General features: G+C 33.4%; 1 non-coding gene and 1 pseudogene across 1 annotated transcript; both read right to left on the bottom strand.

Moving 5' to 3' along the window:
• Nucleotides 1-641: 641 nt before the first annotated feature.
• On the bottom strand, nucleotides 642-16,030 carry LOC136220365 (very-long-chain aldehyde decarbonylase CER1-like; annotated as a pseudogene).
• A 7,088-nt stretch (nucleotides 16,031-23,118) lies between these two features.
• Nucleotides 23,119-23,225, bottom strand: LOC136221020 (small nucleolar RNA R71). Its single transcript, XR_010684813.1, has one exon. It is a non-coding gene; the product is annotated as a small nucleolar RNA R71 (small nucleolar RNA).
• Nucleotides 23,226-23,730: the final 505 nt, after the last annotated feature.

Here is a 23,730-nt window from a genome sequence, read left to right on the forward strand (position 1 = left end):
CTTCCATTGCTGGTGTAGTGTAGTAAAAGCAATCCTTGAGGAATTTTTGAAGAGGAAACTGAGACATGAGAATAAATATTGTTCCTGCTTTTGCATGCTTTTGCTTCTTCTCACTTAATTCACCGCTAGCTAGCCATGTCTGCTAAATATTTACTTCAGGTAACATGTATATATACATATGCATAATTAATTAAAGGATCAACAATGATTTAATATACCGGGGTCACCTAAACGTGTAAAGTGACTTATCCGGCCTTTAATTTTATTTAAAGTGATTTTGATTTTTTGAACTTACTTACACCAATTGATATACGTTTCAACTTGTTCAAATTATCCTCTTATTTTGTTACATAGCATTTAAGAATTAATCTGTCACTTTAAGAAAATTCAGATATCCCTAAAGTTTTAGGTCCCAATAGATTTTTCAGACCTAAGAACTCCATCAATAAACAATACATACCAATTTTAGCAAGATAGATTATTTATGATTTAATTAAAACTTAATACATTTATGGTCTCTCTAGCTACTTAATCAAATAATCCAATCGATCATATAAGCGTAGTGGCGAATATATATATATATATAGGAGAAATCAGGTGTGATACATTTCTTATGGTGTGACAAACCTTATTGTGTGACAGTGACCAATTTTGTAATTAACCAGGGGAAGGTGTCAAATTTGTAAATAAAAGGAAAGAGAAAAGTGTTTTATTTCTTTTTTCCAATCTCGTTTTCAAAAAAATTTATACTGTTAACTCGTCTTAATTAGACGGTCATTTTAAGATCCCAGAAGGTCAGGTAAAAAAAATTCCGGTGAATAGAATCTGGCGATTTGTTTTTCTATGAGAAACAAATGCCCAGAAAATATTCAAAAGAGAATTGGATGATGAGGATCATGTGCATTTTCTATGGATGATGCTTAGCAATTATATCTTTGAGCCGTTAGGCCTCAGGCCTACTGCAGAAATATTGATCATTGCTAAGGCTCTGGCTTCGGGCCGTCGTTTAGCTCTTGCCACCATGTTGTTGGCTTCAACATTCCATCGCCTGGCTCTCACTGTTGAGAAGGTAGCAAATTTGTAAATAAAATGAAAGAGATGATAGAGAAAATTGTTTTATTTCTTTTCTTTAAAATACATTTTTTCGACATCTCTAACATCGTTTTTCGAAAATTTTTATACTATTAGACTCGTCTAAATTAGACGGTCATTTTAAGATCCCTGAAGCTCAAGTAAAAAAAATTCCGGTGTACGGAATCCGGATGGACGTTTTCCGGTGAGAAAAAAAGCGCCCAAAAAATTCTCAAACAAATTCAGAAAATGTAAAACATTATTCTAAGAAACTTTAATTCTTGGGTCGAAAAGGGATTTCTTACGGTTTAGTCCCAATAAATTTTTTTTCTTAATTTTATCCATTTTACGTGCTTCAACAATTTGTTGGGTCAAAACTGTAAGGAATCTCGCTTTGAGTCAAGAATTAAAGTTTTTGAAAATAATGTTTTAAATGTTTTGGATTTTTTTTGATAATTTTCTAGGCACATTTTTTGTCCTACTTACATTGTTCCAAATCAGTGTACCATTTATTCCAACATAATACTTATATTGTTCCAACAGAAAATTATTTTATTTCTTTTCTTTAAAATACATTTTTCCGATATTTCTAACCTCATTTTTTAAAAAAATTTTATACTATTAGACTCGTCTAAATTAGACGGTCATTTTAAGATCCTTGAAGTTCAAGTAAAAAAATTCCGGTGAACGGAATCCGGGTGGGCGTTTTCTGGCGAGAAAACAAGTGCCCATAAAATTTTCAAAAAATTCCAGAAAATGTAAAACATTATTCTAAGAAATTTTAATTCTTGGATCGAAGCGAGATTTCTTACGGTTTAATCCCAATAAAACTTGTACCTTAATTTTATCAATTTTACATGCTTCAACAATTTATTGGGTCAAAACTATAAGGAATCTCGCTTTGAGCCAAGAATTAAAGTTTCTTAAAATGATGTTTTACATGTCTTGGAATTTTTTAATAATTTTCTGGACACGTTTTTTATCCTACTTATATTGTTCCAAATCAGTTTACTATTTGTTCCAACATAATACTTATATTGTTCCAACAGAAAAATGTTTTATTTCTTTTCTTTAAAATATATTTTCCCGATATTTCTAATCTCGTTTTTCGAAAAATTTTATACTATTAGACTCGTCTAAATTAGACGGTCATTTTAAAATCCCTGAAGGTCAAGTAAAAAAAATTCCGGTGAACGGAATCCGGGTGGGCGTTTTCTGGCGAGAAAAAAATGCCCAGAAAATTCTTAAAAATTCCAGAAAATGTAAAATATTATTCTCAAAAACTTTAATTCTTGGGCCGAAGCGGGATTTCTTACGGTTTTGACCCAATAAATTGTTGAAGGATGTAAAATGGATAATATTAAGAAAAAAGTTTTATTGGGACTAAATCGTAAGATATTATACTTTGACTGAAGAATTAAAGTTTCTCCAAATAAGTTTTTACATTTTCTGGAATTGTTTGAGAATTTTCTGGGCACTTTCGGGTTTTTTTATCGGAAAACGCTCATTTAACTGCCGGATTCCGTGATTTGGGACTAAACCGTAAGGAATCTCATTTTGAGTTAAGAATTAAAGTTTCTCAGAATAATGTTTTACATTTTCTGAAATTTTTTAAGAATTTTCTAGATATTTGTTTCTCAAAGAAAAACAGATCGCCGGATTCCATTCACCGAAAATGTTTTTTACCCGAGCTTCTGGGATCTTAAAATGACCGTCTAATTAAGACGAGTCCAAAGGTATAAATTTTTTTGAAAAACAAGGTTGGAAAAGTTGGAAAAATGTATTTTAAAGAAAAAAATAAAACAATTTTCTCTTTCTTTTTATTTACAAATTTGTCACCTCCTTTTCGTTAATTACAAAATTGGTCCTTGTCACACAATAAGGCTTGTCACACCATAAGAAATGTATCACACCTGATCTCATATATATATATATATATATATATATATATATATATATATATATATATATATACTCATTTAGTTATTTACTTTTGTACGATATAAATCTAATTACACTTTTTTGGGGCAAATTGTTTTTTGAATCTCATTTTACATCTTTCTGAGCCAAAACAATTTCAATAGATAATTTTGGAGGCATCTTGCACCCTAAATTTACTAGGGATAACGGATCGGAACCACCTCTCGAAAGGGTGATTCCGAAGACCGGCCCCCTGGCACCCATGTCTTCGCCCACCCCTCTGGACTTACTTAAAGCAGGGATATATGCAAGAGAGGTAAGGGGGGTTGAACATCCACTAGTAAATGGAAAATGTCAGAAAACTTTATAGAAACTGTATACATCATTTTAATTTATGTGGAGAAAACACCTAAAAATAATCACCATAGAGCACCATAAGTGCTCTGTAACAATGAATCGTAGATCCGCCACTGGCTTATCGTGACTTATTATCCCATTGAACTTGCTTATAGTAACTTATTAACCCTTTAAACTTACTCAAAGTGACCTATTAGTTCTTGATTTTGCTTAATGTAAAATGCATTTCAACTTGTCTAAATCTCCACTTTGCTCTGGCACGTAGAAATCGTGTTAATCATGTCAATTAAGCTAACGATTTATCTGCTAAGTTTAGAAATCTCAATCAAATTATTTGATCAAATACGGTGTCGTTACATAGTAAATATGGGCTCCTAATTTTACTAATAAGATCACAAAATAAATTATGCACGTACCTTGAGAGAATAATTAGATGAAAGAAGCAGATTATTGCTAGAATTATCAGCTCCAAATAATGTCTTGAGCTTCTCATAATCTTCTTTAAAGGGAATTGCTACCTGAATCAGTCAATTTTTAATTAGGAAATTAATACTGGTCCGGCCATCCAGATGCTGACACGATAGCAATTGGACTGACGTGTCATCATCTGGGTAGGTGGGATCTATACTGGTTCTCACCCACACTAGAAATATTCATCAACAAAGTATGCACCTGAATTCCTTTTCGGCACAGGCTCAAGGCAACGACAGAAGCAACCTTACTAAGTTTTCCCGTGAGAAGAAGTTGAATAGTTCCTTTAGGAATACTATTAAGAACAACTGCTACTGCTAAACTACTTCCATCTACAAGCTTCGTTTTCAGCCTCAGATGCCTCTTCACATATATGTCTCCATGTCTATTCACTTCCTCTGCCTGATTTAAGAGTCCGAGATTCAATACTTTCACACCCTTTTGGTCTGCTTCAAGTATGGCTTTTTCTATCATGTTATTGACTGCTTCATTTTGCAATCTCATGTCGTACTGCAATACAATGCAACATTTAACAAAAAGTTAAAATTTTAATGTCATCATATTAATTAGATATAGCTTTAACAAAAAAAAATATAAATTTTTATCCTTAACGTTTCAAACTTGGAATAACTTTAGACTCAGATAAGAATATATGGAGTAATTTTGGGCCCAAATAACAGAACTCATAAAATGAGGTTCTTACTAGGACCCACCGGCGGGGGTAGAGGCACACGGGGTGCTGATACACCCCAACCGTTAGGATCAACCTCTTATATGGGTTATGAAGAAGTGGTTTTGTCCTTACGCACCCCTTCTTTTTCATTTGCGGGGTTCTTATTATACCCGCAAAAGTTGAGGAATTGTACATCTTTTTTTAGGGATAAGGTACCAAAATAAGTTTGGTTTCTGGGTAAGTATGAATTTAGGCTCCACGTACAAAATAGCACAAATATAGGCTTAACGTTTAAAAAAGATTACCAATTTAGGCATCGATAACGGAACGTGACATGTCATTCATATTACTGTGTTAAGTTCTATCAATTGTATGTGGAGAGAGAAATCAGAACTAAACGGATTAATGTGAATGATATGTTACGTTTCGTTATCGAGGCCTAAATTGGTACCATTTTTAAGCGTTAAGTCTATATACTTTCCCAAAAACCATAAACCTATTATGGTACTTTATCCATTTTTTTACACAAACTCATGGTAAAATGGTATGGTTTTAGTATGGGTATGAGGAAAACACTATTTGAAACGCTAAATTGTGTGTGTTTTAGTATGGGTATGAGGAAAATGCTAAATTGATACTTCCCAAAAACCATATAAATTTTTTTTTTTTTTTGGTTTAAAACGCTATTTGATAACATTTGTCTCCCAACCTATTCAAAGTCAATTTATCATGTTATCAACGATAAATAACTCACCAAACTGGCTAAATTCATTTGGTCAATTACTGACCAGATGAAAACTACCGTGTTATAAAAAATAACATCATTCATCTATTTTTCTTTTCGCTATCAAAAATTACTATGTTTCTTTACTTGTAAATCCGTGAAACCACACAAGTTTTTTTTTTTTTTCACTTGAATTATAAAAGAATTGAAGAATCATACTTGAACTTTGTACTTAGGTATAGCCCAAGTTTGCAATCTGAGTTTATCAAAACGGTTCCTTTCAACCACAAAAGTTTGTCCATACACCCATGTGAAAGCCATAGTCAAGAGAGTGACAGGCCATAATAACCAGAGGTACCATTTTGAAGATATAGGATTAGAAGCAAAGTGAGCAAATCCAAAACGCAGATGGTAAATCGATTCAGGTGTCGTTAAATGCGTAAGGTAAACGACATCTGCTACATCCTCTTGTCGTTTTAATGAAGTTTCGTAAAGTGTGTCGGTAGATTTATCCGTTGTGCCATATAAGTAATCGTAAAAAGGCATGAATAGAGAGTAGTTGGTGCGGAATTGTGTGTGGTACAGAGAATGGAACCGGCAAATTACTGAAGAATAAAGGTTATAAGTTGTAATAGTGGCGAATTTAGAATTCACTGACATAAGTATTTACGATGCTTTCTGACAATTTAAAGGTGGTCAATTGATTTTTTTTAGTGTTTTTTTGTAAAAAAAAAATTTATAAAGTAAGTAATTTATTTGTCTATGAGTTTATAGATATTATTTTAGTTAGAATTTTGATAAAACTAACTACTTATTTAAAATAAATAAATTTTATATAAATGACAATTTTATCTTTATATCATTAATTAATTTAGAGATAAGGTACCAAAATAGGCCTACAGTTTTTAGGGAAGTATCAATTTAGGTTACACGTACAAAATAGTAGCAATATAGGCTTAACGTTTAAAAAAGAGTATCAAGTTAGGCCTTGATAACGGAACATGACACGTTATTCATCTTATTCCGTTAAGTTTTGTCAGTTGTACGTGTTACATTTCGTTTATTGAGGCCTAAATTGAGACTCTTTTTCAAACGTTAAGCCTACATTGGTGTTATTTTATACGTGTTATTTTGTGCTTTGTGTAGTTTACAAACTGTGTGATTTCACTAAAATTTATTGTCATGACTATTTACCCAAAAGAGTGTGATCTTGAGCAATTAAAAAGACAGATTTTGCAAATACCCAAAATACACTGTCTGACTTTGCAAATTAATTAAAACACAAGTATTGTTTGACCGAAAATTTGACTCACATTTTTTAACTATAAATTTCAGAAATCACATAATTATGTTTGCAAACATTTAAACCACGAGAACTGTGCAGAACCGTGTTGCAGATCACTTGACGGCGGCAGGCCATGAGGGGGTGTTAGGTGTTTCTACCCTTACCGTTTCCCCTATCGCTCTTTCTCCTCTTCTTTTAGAGGATATGATTGGGGTTAGCTTTTCTAGGCTAATCCCGGTGTAGTTGCTTGTTTTGCTTTGCTTTCCTTTCCTTTTCTACCAAAAAAAAAACCACGAGAACTGCTTTTACACATCGGTCAAAACACAAATGTTATTTTTATATTTTTCTAAAAAAATATTATATTAATGCTATGAAAATTAATATTAAAATTAAAATTATATTATTATTTAATATATTTTTAATTAAAAATAAGTAATGAAATTTATACTATTATTTAAATATACTAAATAATGATATAATTTTATTATTAATATAATTTTTAATTAAAATAATATTATATAAAATTTAGTTAAACATATATGATAATTAATTAACCATAAAATGGTAAACTTGTCATTTTATAAAAAAATTATGGATAAATAGAAAAGGTAGTTAATTTTATCAAAAATCAGGAATTATGAAGTTCGAAAACTATTTGTCGCAACCGGAATTTTTCCGGGCGCGGACGTCGGGCGTTAAAAATCGAGTTAATTAATAGTTTTATGTTTTTAGACTATTTTTTAAGAGTCGCCACCAATCAAAATTAAGGCGTGATTGGACGCCGAAATTGGGTATATTTTAATTGATAAGGGGGTCTGCGAAATAGAGATTTTAAGTTCGTTTGTCGGTTACGTTAGGGAAGAAAACATTGAGAAATCACCCTACCCGTCCAAAATTGGTACTAAAAGATGTGGTTTTTGCATTAGATTTGCTTGATTTATCTGATTAATTCATCTTTGTTTTATATACTTTTTATAATAAACTTATAATTTTAGGACAAAATTAATATTGTAGATGTAAATTTGTAATGAAGGATTGTGAATTGCACCTTTTAAGTCTTTACTGATTGGGAGGATATTTAATTACGTTATACCGTTTTTTATACCCCTATAGCATAGACGTATAAATTGGACCGTTTGGTTATTTTAATTAATTTTATTTTTGACCGCTTTCATACCCCTATAGCATAGACGTATGAATTGAGTCGTTCTAAATTACTTAGTTAATTTTTATTCTGACCGCTTTCATACCCCTATAGCATAGACGTATAAATTGGGCCGTTTTAATTAATTTTATTTTGGCCGCTTTCATACCTCTATAGCATAGACGTATAAATTGGACCGTTTTAATTAATTTTATTTTGGCCGCTTTCATACCCCTATAGCATAGACGTATAAATTGGACCGTTTGGGTTATTTTAATTAATTTTATTTTGGCTACTTTCATACCCCTATAGCATAGACATATGAATTGAGCCGTTCTAAATTACTTAATTATTTTGACCGACTTTGTACCCCCTATGGCATAGACGTATAAAGTAGGTCGTTAATTTTGTGAATTTAAGGGCCTCTAATATGTATTTTCCTATAACATAACTATTTTAATACAATCTCAAAGCTTTAAATTAATTCATTTGTCTTCATCGTTATTTTGATATGCATATAATTATTTAGGGTAAATTTCAAAAAAAACCCCTGTGGTTTCACTTTTTTGCCAAAAAAGGACTGTGGTTTTTTTCGTTTCAAATACAGGACTGTGGTTTATTCCGTTACACTATTTACGGATTTGGTGAAGATGCCGTTAATTTGTTGACGTGGCTGAAGGGCAATTATGGGTTTTTAAAAAAATTAGGGTAAATTTAAAAAAAAACCCTGTGGTTTCACTTTTTTGCAGAAAAAGGACTATGGTTTTTTTTCTTTTCAAATACAGGACTGTGATTTATTCTTTACACTATTTACGGATTTGGTGAAGATGTCGTTTATTTGCTAACGTGGCTGAAGAGTAAATATGGATTTTTAAAAAAATTGATCAATAAATTTTTTATAACTATTTTGGGTCTACAATATTTACCGATGAATTTTTTATAACTATTTTGTGGCTACAATATTGACTATAAAATCTCACATGAGCGCAATCTCACATGGTTGTTCAAAGCCTTTTATAGTCAATTTTTTTAAAAAACTCATATTTGCCCTTCAGCCACGTCTGCAAATAAACGACATCTTCACCAAATCCGTAAATAGTGTAATGGAATAAATCACAGTCCTGTATTTGAAAAGAAAAAAAAACCACAATCCTTTTTCTGCAAAAAAGTGAAACCACAGGGTTGTTTTTAAAAAAATTTATCCCAATTTTTTTAAAAACCCATAATTGCCCTTCAGCCACGTCAGCAAATTAACGGCATCTTCACCAAATCCGTAAATAGTATAACGGAATAAACCACAGTCCTGTATTTAAAACGAAAAAAACCACAATCCTTTTTTGGCAAAAAAGTGAAACCACAAGGGTTTTTTTTTAAATTTACCCAATTATTTATTGAACTTATTTGAAAACAACTTTTACAAGACAAATACATATATGCTGTTGGAAATTAAATGCAAACAATCATATATCATGCCTAAATATAACAGTTGAACCATGGGGCAACTAAACTAAGTAATAAATGTCTAATTAACATTAGGATGGGTATAAGGAGGTTGTTGGGCTTGACCGAACCATCAGCAATCCAAGACCCATTAACTTCAATCTCTTTCCTTTATATTATTTAATAAACCCTAGGTCTCTATTTTCCCCCAAATTACAGATGCATTCGTCCAACTCTCCCTTCCCAATTCTTCCGCCTGTCAATCTCTCTAAAATGGCAGATTTCATTCTACCTCAAGCCCCTGCCGCGTCGCCCGTTAACTCCGGCGACAACCGTAAATACGGCTATCCCCGACGGCAGTGGTGATTCTAACGCCCCTCCTCTTCCTGGACACCCTCAGTCCACTCTCTCTCTCTCTCTTCGTTTAAATCGGTGCTTGGCACCCCTGCGATCTGAACATGCAGGCTCCTAAGAAATCAACCGTGGTTCCTAGAGGTATGGGTTCCTATAAGTGTGATTTTGCATTTTTGCTTTTCATTGGTTTAAGCTTCTTATTCGTTTAGGTTTTTCGTTTCTACAGGCTAGAAGGAGACTGGTTGAAGGAGACAAAAGATTGGACCAAAGATAAAGCTAGACTCCAGCCTTAGGATTGGATTTGATATTTGTGTCTCAAGAGTCTAACACTACGTTGTTATCAGGGCGTTGTGAGTCCTATCTTATCTTCCATCTGACTAGTCTCTAGTTTATTACGGGTATATGTTCTTTTCCTCAAGAGGCTACAAGTTTCATTTATTATAGGTGCTTTGAATGCACAGTTGGGTATCTTTAAATGATATGGACAGAATGTAGCACATAGAAAAGTTAGTTTGTCCACTATAGCATAGGAACTCCCTAACAATTCTCTGAACTGTGTTTCTTATTCTTAATGACAATACAGGCAGGTTGGTGAAGAAATTTCACCTGAGAAAGTGATCTTTTGCCTGCAGGTAGTCTTGATGCTTTCTTTATCCCTCTTTTTTCCTTTTTTGTCCGTCCCCCTCTCACTGATTAGGATCTTCCTATTTAAGGATTTTTCTTGCGGATGTAATTGATCTGGGTAGAAAGGGGGCTTTGTCACTATTTTTTACTGGCTGTAATTAGAGAAGGTACGTCACCCCTTTTCACTCTCTATGTGTACTCTATTTTGGCTTAATTAAAAGCCCTTCTCTGTATGATTAATTGAGAGCCTTTTTTGTAATTTTGTGTTTTGGGTGGGACTCTAATTGTAATGCACTGTATTTCTTGATTTAATTATATGAAATGGGGAAATTGTTAGCTACGACAAAGTTATTGGTTTATGAAAAATTATTGGTTTAATCTTGAAAGTTATTTTCGGTTTATGACAAATGAGTTTATACCAATTAACTTTGAAATAATAATATTGGTAATTTTTAGCTTTGTGAATCGAGTTCTTTTGTCGACGAGTTATTAGTCTTAAAATTGATTAATTCAACATTCACCATTTTCTGCTATTGCTCCTTTATCTTCTAGATTTAACGAATTCGAACTAATTTAATATCTGTTCCCTTTTTCTAGTGTATATTCTTTTCCCCTAATAACTATGAGTTTTATTTGAGAAATTTGATATATTGAATATGAAAAGGGGTGGATACGTGGCGATTCCGACATGTCGTCTTAATTAATAAAAGGACAAAAACGCGAATAAGTAGAAGGGTCGACAAAAATAAGAGATAAACAAGAGAGTGGCGATTGCTGTTCGAGTCAAAGACAAAAGGAAATAGACGTCATTTGTTTTTTAAACAAAAGGGTACTAATATGTGACGGCTACCTAATCTTAATCGATGTGAATGATTTAGTAACAAAATCCCAAATTAGCTCGCTAACCTTTCATATTTTTAAATGAAATCACTTTGCGAGACGTTTGTATACATTTAAAACATATCGATATTAAAACAAAAAAAGTGAACAAGAAGTTAGTCAATATCCCTACCCGTGTAAAATTTAAGCAAAACCGGTAATGTTTAGCTTAGAAGAGGAAAGAAAGAAAAAGTACGTTAAAGGTGAGGAAACAATTAAAATTAAAGACCTAAAAAGAATCGATCAGATATCATGAGCGAAATAAAGTAAAATAAGTAAAACGTTTTAGGAAGAAATTCCCAAAGCAACCAATAGGTATTCTTCAATGCGAAATGTTTGGGAAAGGGGCAAGTTAACCCCGGACAAAATGGGTATCTACACTATTTATCCAAAAATTTAAAATATTCATAGAGGTTTCAACGTTTTCTGAAAACCAGTGAGTGCTTAAGCCCTCCGGCTCTCATCTGTCCATGAGCAGTAGCGACAAATTCAAGAGTCAAAGAGTTTGAGTATCCACTGGTCATTGAAAAACTCTACAAATCAAACGAAATTACTCCAAACATCCTTTGTTAGTGAATCATAAATTCGTCCTAAAAAAGGTACTTACGAAGAGGTGTAAATGATGTATTTGAGAGGAGGAAATACAGTGAAAATCCACTTAGGCATAACCTCGAAGTTGCAGTGACCCATACTGTTCACGAATTCTACGTAAGTAATATAAATAAAGAAACTAAAGATAGATGTCGTCCCTGTTAATAACGTTGTCGAAAAAGGTATGGCAAGGAGAAAGTTTGTAACCTAGATGTTCTGCAAATGGATGAATTGCAGCTGCAGTAAAAATTCGAAACAACTGTTTTTAGTTAATACTTGTTATTATCAGTAACAGCAAACAGTTAAATGGTGAAATAAACGGGTCGTAGTGTTTCAAGAAGTGAACTTCTAATTATTTATTTTTCATGAATTAATATAAAATGTTTGTATATGAGGCCTCTTAATAAAAACCAATTTCAATGATTATGTTTATTATTTTGAAATTTAATTTTAAATTTAATTAATTGAAATGGTAGTTTTTCTAAAAGGAAATGGTATTGTTTAATTAAAGTCAAATATATATATATTCGAAATTTAGAAAGAGAAAAATAAAAATCTTAATTATTTATTATTTTTTAAAAATAAGATGATTATGTAAATAAATATAGAAAAATATTGATTAAGTTTTTAAACTTTTAATAATTTACATATTAAACTCATAATTTTAAATTTTTATGATTGAGACATTCACTAACGTCTTAGTTAATAGAATCGTTAATAAAATGAAAATTGAAGCTTAATCTTTAATATAATAAAACCTCGATAAATGCATATTCTTGGGACCGGAAAAAATATTCATTAAGCGAGATTATTTATTTATCAGTAAATGAATAAATTATTCATTTATCGATAAATCAATATTATAGATAATTTTTCATTGTAAAATGCATATAGACGAAGAAATTATCCAGTCAATAATGAACAATAATGATAGAAATGATCCAGAGCCAGATGATAGTTGCGTTGTCACAAATGTATCGTCAAAAGAGGCATTTCAAGCAATAGTCACTTTAAACAACTACTTGCTACAACATGAGCAAAATATACCAGAAATTGTATTTGCACTATAAAAAATTAAGGATGGTGTTCATTTTGGTTTAGGTGGAAAGAAAAAACAATCAATTATAGATGCATTTTTGCAGAAGAAATGACTTCTAGTTGATTGATTGAAAGGTTTTGGTCTATATATATATATATATAATTCAATACTTATTAATTTATATTTTCATTGGGCCGTTAAGGATTTAAATATTTTTAGTACTTAATGCATTTAGCGAGGTTATTACTTTAGTCCATTGGCCCAAATCGAAGGTTTAACTGTATTGTGAAAGTTTAGAAATTTGTTGATTTGAAAAATAAATGATCAGATACTCAATCCTTAAAATCTGGTGAAAGAACTTGATGAAATTACCAGTAATAGGTTCGGTGACGATGGAGGAATGATGATGGGAATGATAGCGAGAGTAGAGAAAATGGTGGTGCAAAAGACGATGAAACCAGTAGTACAGAAACTCCACTGGACCCGCATGTAATAGAAAGGCCATGATTATGCCATCTGTCCTCCAAACAGGTAAATGAGTGGCTAGGTGCTTTGGTAGGAATGTCACTCCGACGTAAAATATTAAACCATTCAATATTATCTGATCATCCCTGTAAATTATAATTACCATTATGATTATCTTTGCATAAATTCCCGACTTAATACATCAAATGTCTTTTATTTGACCCCTGAGTTTTGGAAATACATCGTTAATTTTCTGACTTTATTTAAAGTGGTATAATTAATTTTGTAAGTCCTATCAAAGAAAAGTAAAGATTTGAACAAGTCATAGCGCCTATTGTTTTAGTTAAGCAAGTTCGGGAAATCAATATATCACTTCGAACTAGTTTAGAAAACCAATATGTCAGTTTGAGCTAGTTGAAGGATCAATATATCATTTTACTTTAAGTAAATTCGGAAGAGCTAATGAGATAACTCTAAAATTTAGCAGACCGGTCGAATTATTTAGCCAAGTATAGAGCGAACATGTTGCATGAATAAGACAAAATTTGACTTAATACATCCTTTAACCTGTTCGATTGTCCAAAAAAGTCAAATGTCTCTTATACTTTATAAATATCCTATTAATCTCTAAAATTGTTTAAAATGGACTAATAATTTATTAGTCTTTAATCTTTATATTTTTATTTTAATAATATATTATTTAGTCTTTAACTTTTATTCTATTTAACAGTTTAGCCTCTCAAATATTTAAATTATTAAAAGTTTAGTTCTTCTATAAGAGACTAAATTTTTTAATATAACATAAGTTAAAGACCAAACTTTGTATTATTAAAATACGAGAAAAGAACAGTGTGTTAGGTAAAAATATAGGGACCAATAAATTATTTTATTCATCCTTTACCCCTCCATTATCCAAAAAAAATAATCAAATGTCTTTAATATTTTGTAAACATCCTATTAATCCTTGAACTTATTTTAAATGATATATTGAGTCCCGTAACTTTTTTATATTGTCATTTGAACTTGCTTACAGTGATATATCTCTCTGAACCTGTTTAAGTGATATACACTTTAACTTGTCCAAAATTTTCACTTGTTCCGCTACATGAACTTCGTGTGATCAATAGTTCACCTTCAACAAATTCAGCGGGTAAATGACCTTTCCAAAGTATAAAAGAGCGGTTGACGTTTTTGAACGAATACAAAGGACTAGAAATGTATTAAAGTGTATATATAGACTAACCAATTCTTTTCTCGGTCAATTTGATCAAACTCAATCGGCTTGTCAAGAATCCGGTTATTCCCTTTAGCAGTTCTATAGCGAGAAAGGCTAACCCATAGCTGGTTATGAAACATTCTCCATAACAACAGTGGAAATATTAGAAAACTTGAAAGATCATTTTCTCCTTTAACCAAGTAAGAGTAGCCATGCTTAATCACCCATGGAGCTAACACTATGTACTGCATAAATCAATTCATAATTATAATTAATTCATATTTAAGACAATAATAACATATAATTAAATCAAGATAGATAATAGCAAGAGATAATTAAGTAGCAATTAAGCTCAAGTGACAGGTAAATTATTAGAAGCACTCGGTTCTCCATGTCAAATGGAGGACCTTCCATACATATTTTGATACGTGTAACATAGATCCACACATATTATAAAAGGCCCCACTATTTTAATTATTACGTGGGGTCACACTAAATGTGTCAAATGTGAATTGGGGTCCTCCGAGTGACATGGAAGACCCGATGTTTAATATAAGAACTCTGAGTGACGGATCCAAATGTTGAGATTTTGATTTTTGATTCAAAGTTATTTTTGACCAATTCTAGTTCAATGATTCCTAAAAATAAGTATTTGATTTTGTTAGTAGAATATTAGTGGATAACAAATAAGATTTTATTGTTTTCCGCTAATATTTTCTTGTTGCATTATAGGCTTATAAAAAAGTCATTAATCTGTACTTTTAAGGTGTGCAGAAATTGATAGATTCAATAAAATTCTTAGCACCATGTTTTATTATTAATTTCTTTTATACTTTTTCTCAAAAAAAAATCTCAACACCAAACGGATTCAGAATTCACTGACAGAGAATGCTTGTCAGAGATGGATCAGGAGGAGCTAGGGGGGCTTGAGCACCCACTAGTCGTCGGAAAGCATAAAAAATTTCATGAAAACATTATACGAGGTTTTAATGTTTTTATGTAAAAATACCCAAAAAATATCAATTTAGCACTCATAAATCACGAGAGACCACCACAAGCACCTATTGTCAGTGAATTCCGAATCAGTCACTGATGCTTGTGGTGGGCTCTCATGATTTATGGGTGCTAAATTGATATTTGTTTAGTGTTTTTACATAAAAATAATAATAAATTAAAATCCCATAAACAGTTTCCATAAAAAAATTCGACGTTTTCGTCGACCAATGGATGTCAAGCCCTCTAACGCCCCCTAGATCTGTTTGTGGTTAAAAGGGTTTGAGCACTCTCTAGTAGTTGGAAAATGTCAGAAAAACTTCATGACAATTGTTATGGGACTTTAATTATCAATTGAACGAAACAACCATAATCACGAGAACCAGAATTCACTCATAGATGCTGATTGTGGGGTCTCTCGTGATTTATTAGTGTTAAATTGATTTTTTTTTATTGTTTTTACATTAAAAAAATTAAGGTCCCATATAAAGTTTCCATAACATTTTTTACGTTTTCCGGTGACCAGTGAATGCTCAATCCCCTTAGATCCATCCCTATTTAGAGGGGTTTGAGCACTCTCTAATACTCAGAAAACGTCTAAAAACTTCATGACAATTGTATATGGAACTTTAATTATCAATTGAGCAGAACAGTTATAGATCACGAGAGAGTACTCCGAACACCTTTGTCAATGAATTCTGAATCCGTCGCCAATTAAACATACCTTAAAACTTCCAAGAGGTTTCCATGGCCAATCTGTGAGAATTCCAGGAGTATTAGCCATATTGAAACTGCTTATTAGTAATTTGTGAGTGAATGTGAAGGTGTTCATTTTTGGGGGATATATATATCTATATAAATTTGGACCTATCTTCCATAAATATTTAAGTACACCTGGAAATAATAATTTTGGATGTGATTTTATTTTGGATGTACCCTTTGGTTACTTTTATTTGTGTAAAAAGGTTAATTCTCTCTATATTTTAAAAATGTTTTATTTGTGTCAGTAAATTTTTTTAAAGTGATCTATTGGTCAGTGGTTTAGAGGGGCTCATACATTCCGGCTGTCGGAACCACCCTTATTATGAATAGTTTTAACCTCTCGGTTGTCGGAACCACCCAATTGTTTCGGTCCCATGTTTCTGATGTTGTTATTCAACTCATTGAGTTTGTATTTAATTACAAAATTCAACTTGATTAATATATATAATAGGAGATAAATTTCCTAAGTTTGTTCAAAATGACTCTAGCTTATTTTTATAGTCCAAATCTAGCTTAATTTTTTAGAAGTTTTACAATGGTATTGAAAATAAGTTTTAAACCACTTAGATGACAACATGTATATATATGAAAACAAAATTGAGCGGTTTCGATTTAGCAAAAAGTAAAATAAAATAAACATACGCAGATGTAAAATTGGTCCTCGAGCGGACTAATCTTGTATTCATTACTGCTATCGACTCTCTATCTTTCTCTCCTAAGTTCATGTGATGTGATTGAGGACATGTTTGGTTCAGCTGGTAGCTAATAGATGTTGTTGTTGCTGTTAGCTGTTTACGGTTTGCAGTAAACTGTTTGTTGTTGCTCTTACCTGTTTGTTATTAGTTGTTTAATTATTAGTGTTTGGTAAAATTATATTGAACTGTTGTTGTTGTTGGTATTTAAAATGTCTAGTATGGACATGTTTTAAATTAATGGTTTAATACCTTCCGAGCCCCCTCAAGTTGGTCCAATACTGCAACTGACCCCGCACTTACACTTTTAACAAGTAACCCTCCCAACTTGCTTATTTCGAACAAATAACCCTTCCAATTGCTCAATTGGAACAAATAACTCCTCAAGTTAGCTTATTTAGAACAAATAACCCCTAAACCCAAAAAAACATTCAACCTAATATTACATCAGAAATAAAAGATTTCAAATTATCGGTTACTACATCTAACTAATCTAGTGATACATTAGTAAAGAGCAAAAAAAAAACTCCTGAAATAACATATTTGAGGGGTTATTTGTTTGAAATAAGCAAGTTGGGGAGGTTATTTGTTAAAAGTATAAGTACGAGGGGTCAGTTGCAGTATTGAGCCAACTTGAGGGGGCTGTGAGGGTATTATGTTATAGAAATAGAAAGTATATTACACGAATTAATAAAAATATAAAAATAAAAAAATAAAAAATTTATTGAACGCAACAAAACCTTGTTTTTCGGTAATTATGTTATAGAAATAGAAATAATATTAAAGAAGAAACATATTTTTGTGGAAATAAGAATGATAATTTTGTCAATAAAAAATAACTACAAACAGGTGTTCATGAAAAGCTCCAAAATATTGTAGTTTCCAGAGAAAATGCTAAACATGGCGGTTATATAAATCTAACCAAACGTTATATTTCCTGCAGTTTGGTGTGAAACGTTAAACGCTTCTCCGAAAAACTAAAACAAACACCCTCTGAATAGTAAGAGATTTTAAACAAATTAAAATGCGTTTCACTTTAAGCAAGGAGTGAATAAAATTACTGTAAGAAAAATTTATTAGTCATATGTAGATCATTTGTAAAAATTTAAGAAGTCAATTAATTACTTTTAAGTAAGCTGTTCAAATAAACATGATATTTTTTATAAAGTATATGAAAATTGATTTTTAATAAGTATAGTCTTATTAAACCTTTTAATTAGCATGACAATTGTAATTTTTTTTTAGAAAATAATGTCATTTATTCATCTTAATAAAAAAAATATTATTACATGAAATAATATTGTTTAAATTTGATATATTAAAAATAATAATTTAAATTATTAATTAAAATAATATAGATAATTTCTATATAAATTTCCCTTTATTCAGGGCTTTTACCTGAAAATCATAAAAAAAAAACAATAAAAGTCCAACAAATTACTAATATCTCCATTCTTTTTCTTAATATATCATTTCAACTTTACCAATTTTTTACTTTACATAAGGTATTTTTTTTTTTTTGAAAAGTAACTTCCATTAATGGGCCAACAAAGGGCAAGCGTTTAACATTCTAGAAGAAAAGAAACTCGGAATAATATCAAAGACAACAGGACAAGTTGAGAAACGAGATGACTGAGCCATGGCATGGGCCAACTCGTTAGCTTGTCTTCTAACAAAACATACTGAGTAAGATATGTTGGTGGAGAGGACTGCTCGACATTTTGTAATGATATCCCCGAATTCAGTGAAATCATCATCATTTGAGTTGATAGCGTCTGCTACCGTCTTTGAGTCCGTCTCAAATAGGACATTGTTAATATTCTGGCTTTTGATCCATGAAAGGCCTTCGAGCAGGGCCAATCCTTCACATTCCTGTACTGTGTATAATCCCCCTATTGGTGTTGATCTACCCGCCAGGAAGATCCCGTCTGAATCCCTGAGCACAGCTCCAGCTCCTGTTGAATTTGTGCTGGCAAATACCCCTGCATCAACGTTGCATTTTAGGGAGCCTGGCGATGGTCTGTGCCAAAGTGTGCAGCAAGGCGCTGGGGGCTCTGTTGCTGTCCGACGCATTTCCTGTGCCGCAGACCAGTCCTGAAGAATTTCTCTCACACTACGGGTAATCTGCTGAGGCTGTGGGGGTTTACTGTTCCAGAGTTTCTCATTGCGTGCTTTCCAAAGTCCCCAGAGCAGCATAAAGATTTTCTGCTGTGTCTCCACGGACACGCAATCCATTACCGCGAACAGCCACTGCTGCAGACTGTCAGCCTGTAGAGCTTTGCTTTCCATCAGTTCCAGTAATCCCGCCTCCTGCCATACCTACTTAGCAATAGAACATTCAGTACCAAGGTGCCATGTATCCTCGTATCCACTATCGCATAAGACACATTCACTCGGTATCGCCATTCCTCTACGTATCAAGCGCTCCCTCGTAGGCAGACAATTTCTAGCCAGCCGCCAGTTAAAGATACGAGCTTTCCACGGTATTGCTGCTCTCCAAATCCGATTCCAGTCAGCATCCACATGTAGATGTGTTGTCGGTTCTAGGACCTCAACAACAAGCTTGTACGCGCTTTTGACTGAATATTTGCCGTTTGGAGAGGCATGCCATATAATTGTGTCTGGTTCACCAGAGTTAACTCTGGGGATTTTGGTTATCTCTTGGATGTCTCTGGGGAGGAATAACTCTTCCAGCATCTCAGTGTCCCATTCCGTGGAGTTGGGAATGAAAAGATCACACACCTTAAGGTTCTCTAAACCCGATATTTGTGGGGTTAACACCTTTCTATTCTGGTTGTCACGGAGCCACTTATCTGACCATACACTTACTGAACGGCCATCTCCAACTTTCCATCTGAAACCTTCTTTCAGCAATAGTTGAGAACTTCAAATACTCCGCCAAATGTAACTAGGTGAATGCCCCAGATTTGCATTCATGAAGTCCCCGGTTCGGTAATATTTAGCTTTGAAGATCCTACTGGCAAGAGAATTGGGATTAGTGATTAATCGCCAACCTTGTTTTCCCAACATTGCAAGATTGAAGGCAGTGAAATTTCTGAAATTGAGCCCTCCATGGAGTTTACTTACACATAGCTTTTCCCAAGACATCTAGTTTATTCCTTTATTAGCTACTTGCTTCGAACCCCACCAAAATGAATTAAGCATTTTCTGTAGTTCCTCAGCCGTGGAACTGGGAAGGAGAAAAACGCTCATAAAGTAGATAGGCATGGCTTGTCCTGCAGCTCTGATTAATACAGCCCTGCCAGCAGATGATAGCGTTTTGCCCCGCCATTGTTGTAGCTTGCGCCATAGCCGGTCCTTGAAGGTGGCAAAGATGGCTCTCTTCTTTCTCCCGACTAGAGAGGGTAGTTGTTAGACGAGGTGCCGCGGCCTAATCTGCCGGGCGGACCGGGGGGTGGACAACCTAATGGCGACGTAAGCGGTGATTGGCGCCGAAAGCAACCAATCGTGGAATCAAGCTACTCGGCAGGACCGGAGCTCGGAGATATGGAAGAGTCGCCACCCACGAATGGGAAAATGAACACCGATCCCTTGCGAGAGACCGGTGTGGGTTCGGGAAACTTAGGTACGAGCCGAGAAGGCTAGCTCCTTTCCGGAGAAAGGCTACTAGGCACCCCGACATCGCCCGGTTATGAACCACCGGCCTCCTACTCAGCATGTTAGGCGATAACGGACTAATCGTATACTTCTTTAAGTTTAAAATTCATTTGAAACCTTTTCTTTCTCTTTTTAGAAACCGTTTTGAGCATATATTATTGAAAAGCCACATTGGTAAAGAATCACCCATTTACATTATACATACACAGAGAAGGGGGGAAGAAAGAAGTGATTTATTTACAACCTGGTTTACATGTCGTGTTGCGTGTTTATACTAACTTATTTCCCAGAACGAATTTATTTACATGGTTCGCACCTTAATCGCCGTTGGAACGATTTAGGTGCGTGTCAAAACCCCGTTTGATGAAGTTTACCCGAATCGCCGTTGGAACGACTCGAGCATTTGAAAACGTGGAGATAAAAACCTTTAATAAGAAAACGTGGTTAAACATACAAGTCAATTTATTTTGTACAAATCATTTAAGAAAACGATTCAAAACTCTATTATTCACAAAAGAAACAACTTTAATTACAATGTCCGTGTTAAGCCCAAAATATACCTAAAATATCATTAACATTTACATCATTTTTATTACGAATTTGTGTTATTTATATCTGTTTAGATTACTTTTACTTTCGAGTATCTTTATTTCTTGCAAGGTACTTGAATATTTGGTAAAATCCAAATAGGAACGAAAAAGGATCTAAAACAGAAGAAAAGCCCTACAAAAGGAGTCAAAGACGACGTAAATCGAAAGCGCCAAGTCGAGGACACGAACGAAAGCAAGAAGTAAGAAAACCTGCCGGGCCGCGACAGTGGATTCCAGACCCGCGGCCGCGACACGCGCGGTACAACCAATTATCCCCTTCGTCCGTCGCTCAGCTCAGTGCTACGTCATTCACGACCGCGGATTACTATCCTCGGTAAGTGCAGAAATTCACCAAGAGCATTTAACACATGCTGAAAATCCAAGAAACGCGTTCGTTCAAGTGGATAAAGACGTCCTTTCACAACGGACACGACTCTTAACCAACGGATACATCACTTCAAACACAACCCTTCAACATCTATAAATAAAGAGTTGATGTTGAGAAAAAGGGTAATGAAATGTTATAATATAGATATAGAAATCAGAGCGTAGAACTTATGTCGAAGTTCTAAGTAAAAACATTTCGAGAGTTAGAAATTAGATTCTGTACAAAACAAGATGAGGTACACATATTGTTTATAGTTTAATTACAACTCAGTAGCGTTTAGACATTGTTCCAGTTTTAGTTTGCATCATGGTAGTGGCCGACCGAATCCCTATTACGAAGTTACAGCGAGAAGATTGAGTAAAATGTTCGCCCCCGAGCCTGACAACCTCCTAGGAAACCCAAGGAAGCGGAACCGATCAAGCCCTTCACTTGCACGCCCTCGAAGAACTCGATGCTCCTTATTCTCTGTAAACTTGTATCAATTTACATTTCATCTAATAAAGTCCGTTCTATTCGACAAATCGTTATGCAGCACTTATGGTAATCAATCCAATATAAGTGAGGCTGGTGTTTTCATTAATATGCACTTGAATTCAAAATCATTACAAGGAAACTTTGTTGAACACTTAGGCAAATTATCATCTCGAAAGAGTGTTAATTTGAGTAAGGGCAACTATCCCGAAAGGGTTTTGTCGCGTTCAAAGCCAATTAATTAGAGGTTCCGTCATTTATTTCATCATCATAATAATACAAAGTTTAAGTTGTTTTCTTTGCTTAATGCAAATGAACAAATTCATTCCTTTTTCTAATAAGTTCTAAATGTTCCTGTTTTGTAAAATTCATCCTTAAAATCAGAAGATCTTTCTAACAATCGATTTATTCTAAATATATAATCTTATTCCAGCATTTTCAAATACTCAAAGTTTTCAAATTCAATCAAATAAATTTCCTAAATTCAATTAATCCAATTTTCACTTTTTATTTACATTTTATAAATCTAACAAGTTCGAAATTAAAGATTCAAAAATAAGTTTTTCGTTAAAAAACGTATCTCTGTGGGATCGATATTTTTATTACTACAAGCGAAACCGTGCACTTGCGGAAATCGCTTAACAAGTTTTTGGCGCCGTTGCCGGGGATACGCCAAAATTTTTGACAAAATTTTTATTTTTCGCATTTTATTTTCGAATCTAGGTTTATACATTATTTTTATACAACTTTTATATTTTATTTATTTTCAGTTTTATAACATATTTGCTTTCAATTTTGTTTTGAAGGTAGTTTGGCTCGTGTTACAATTTCAAGTTGATGCGCAGTTCACGAAATTCGGGCACGCCACTAGATCCTTTTGATCCAGAAATTGAAAGAACACTTAAGAAAAACAAGAAAAACAACAAAAAAAGACAAAACACCCTTAAAAACAAAAGTAGACCAGCCAGAAATTATGGCCGATCCACCGACACTTATGGATTACGCTAGGCCAGGAATGGCCGGTGTAACTAATAATGTAGTTAGACCCCGTATAAATGCAAATCAATTTGAAATTAAGCCTGCTTTGCTTAATATGTTGCAAAACAACGTAACGTTTTACGGATTGCCTAACGAAAACCCTAATGCACATTTGACAAATTTCTTAAAAATTTGTGACACTTTTAAAATTACTGATGTAACAGCCGAAACAATCAAACTTCGCCTCTTTCCTTTCACTTTGAAGGATAAGGCAAAAATTTGGTTAACTTCTATGCCTGCTGCAACATTTGAAACTTGGGACCAATTAGCCCAAGCATTTTTACAAAAATATTTTCCTTTAGCAAAAACTGCAAGAGTCATCAAAGAGTTGACATCTTTTACACAAAATGATAATGAAACTCTTTATGAAGCTTGGGAACGTTTTAAAGAACTTCAACGTTTATGCCCACACCACCAATTGCCAGATGCACTTTTAATGCAGACATTCTATAATGGATTAAATCCTACGACTAGAGGTTCATTAGATGCTATGTCTGGAGGGTTATTTATGAAGAAGACGTCCGCCCAAGCAAGAGAACTTTTGGAGGAAATGGCAATCAACAGCAGTATGTGGCCCGCAGAGCGTGGACATATACCAACGGCGAAACCATCATCCTCATGTACATCATCGGTTAAAGGTATAATGAATCTTGATCCTGTAGCAATGTTACAAGCCCAATTTTCTGCCTTATTGCACAAAATTGATAAATTTATGGCACCATGCGATCCTAATGATCCGATCCAGAGAGACATTGACTACGAAGGTATGAATGAGATAGAACAGGTAAATTTTGTCCAAGGACAAAACCAAACTACTAATCCTTATTCTAATACTTATAATCCTGGATGGAGAAATCATCCTAACTTTAACTGGAAAGATGGTAATAATAATAATAATGCAAATGCTAATCAATATCGTATAAAC

The sequence above is a fragment of the Euphorbia lathyris genome, chromosome 2 (genome assembly GCF_963576675.1).
Source record: "Euphorbia lathyris chromosome 2, ddEupLath1.1, whole genome shotgun sequence".
Lineage (NCBI taxonomy): Eukaryota > Viridiplantae > Streptophyta > Magnoliopsida > Malpighiales > Euphorbiaceae > Euphorbia > Euphorbia lathyris.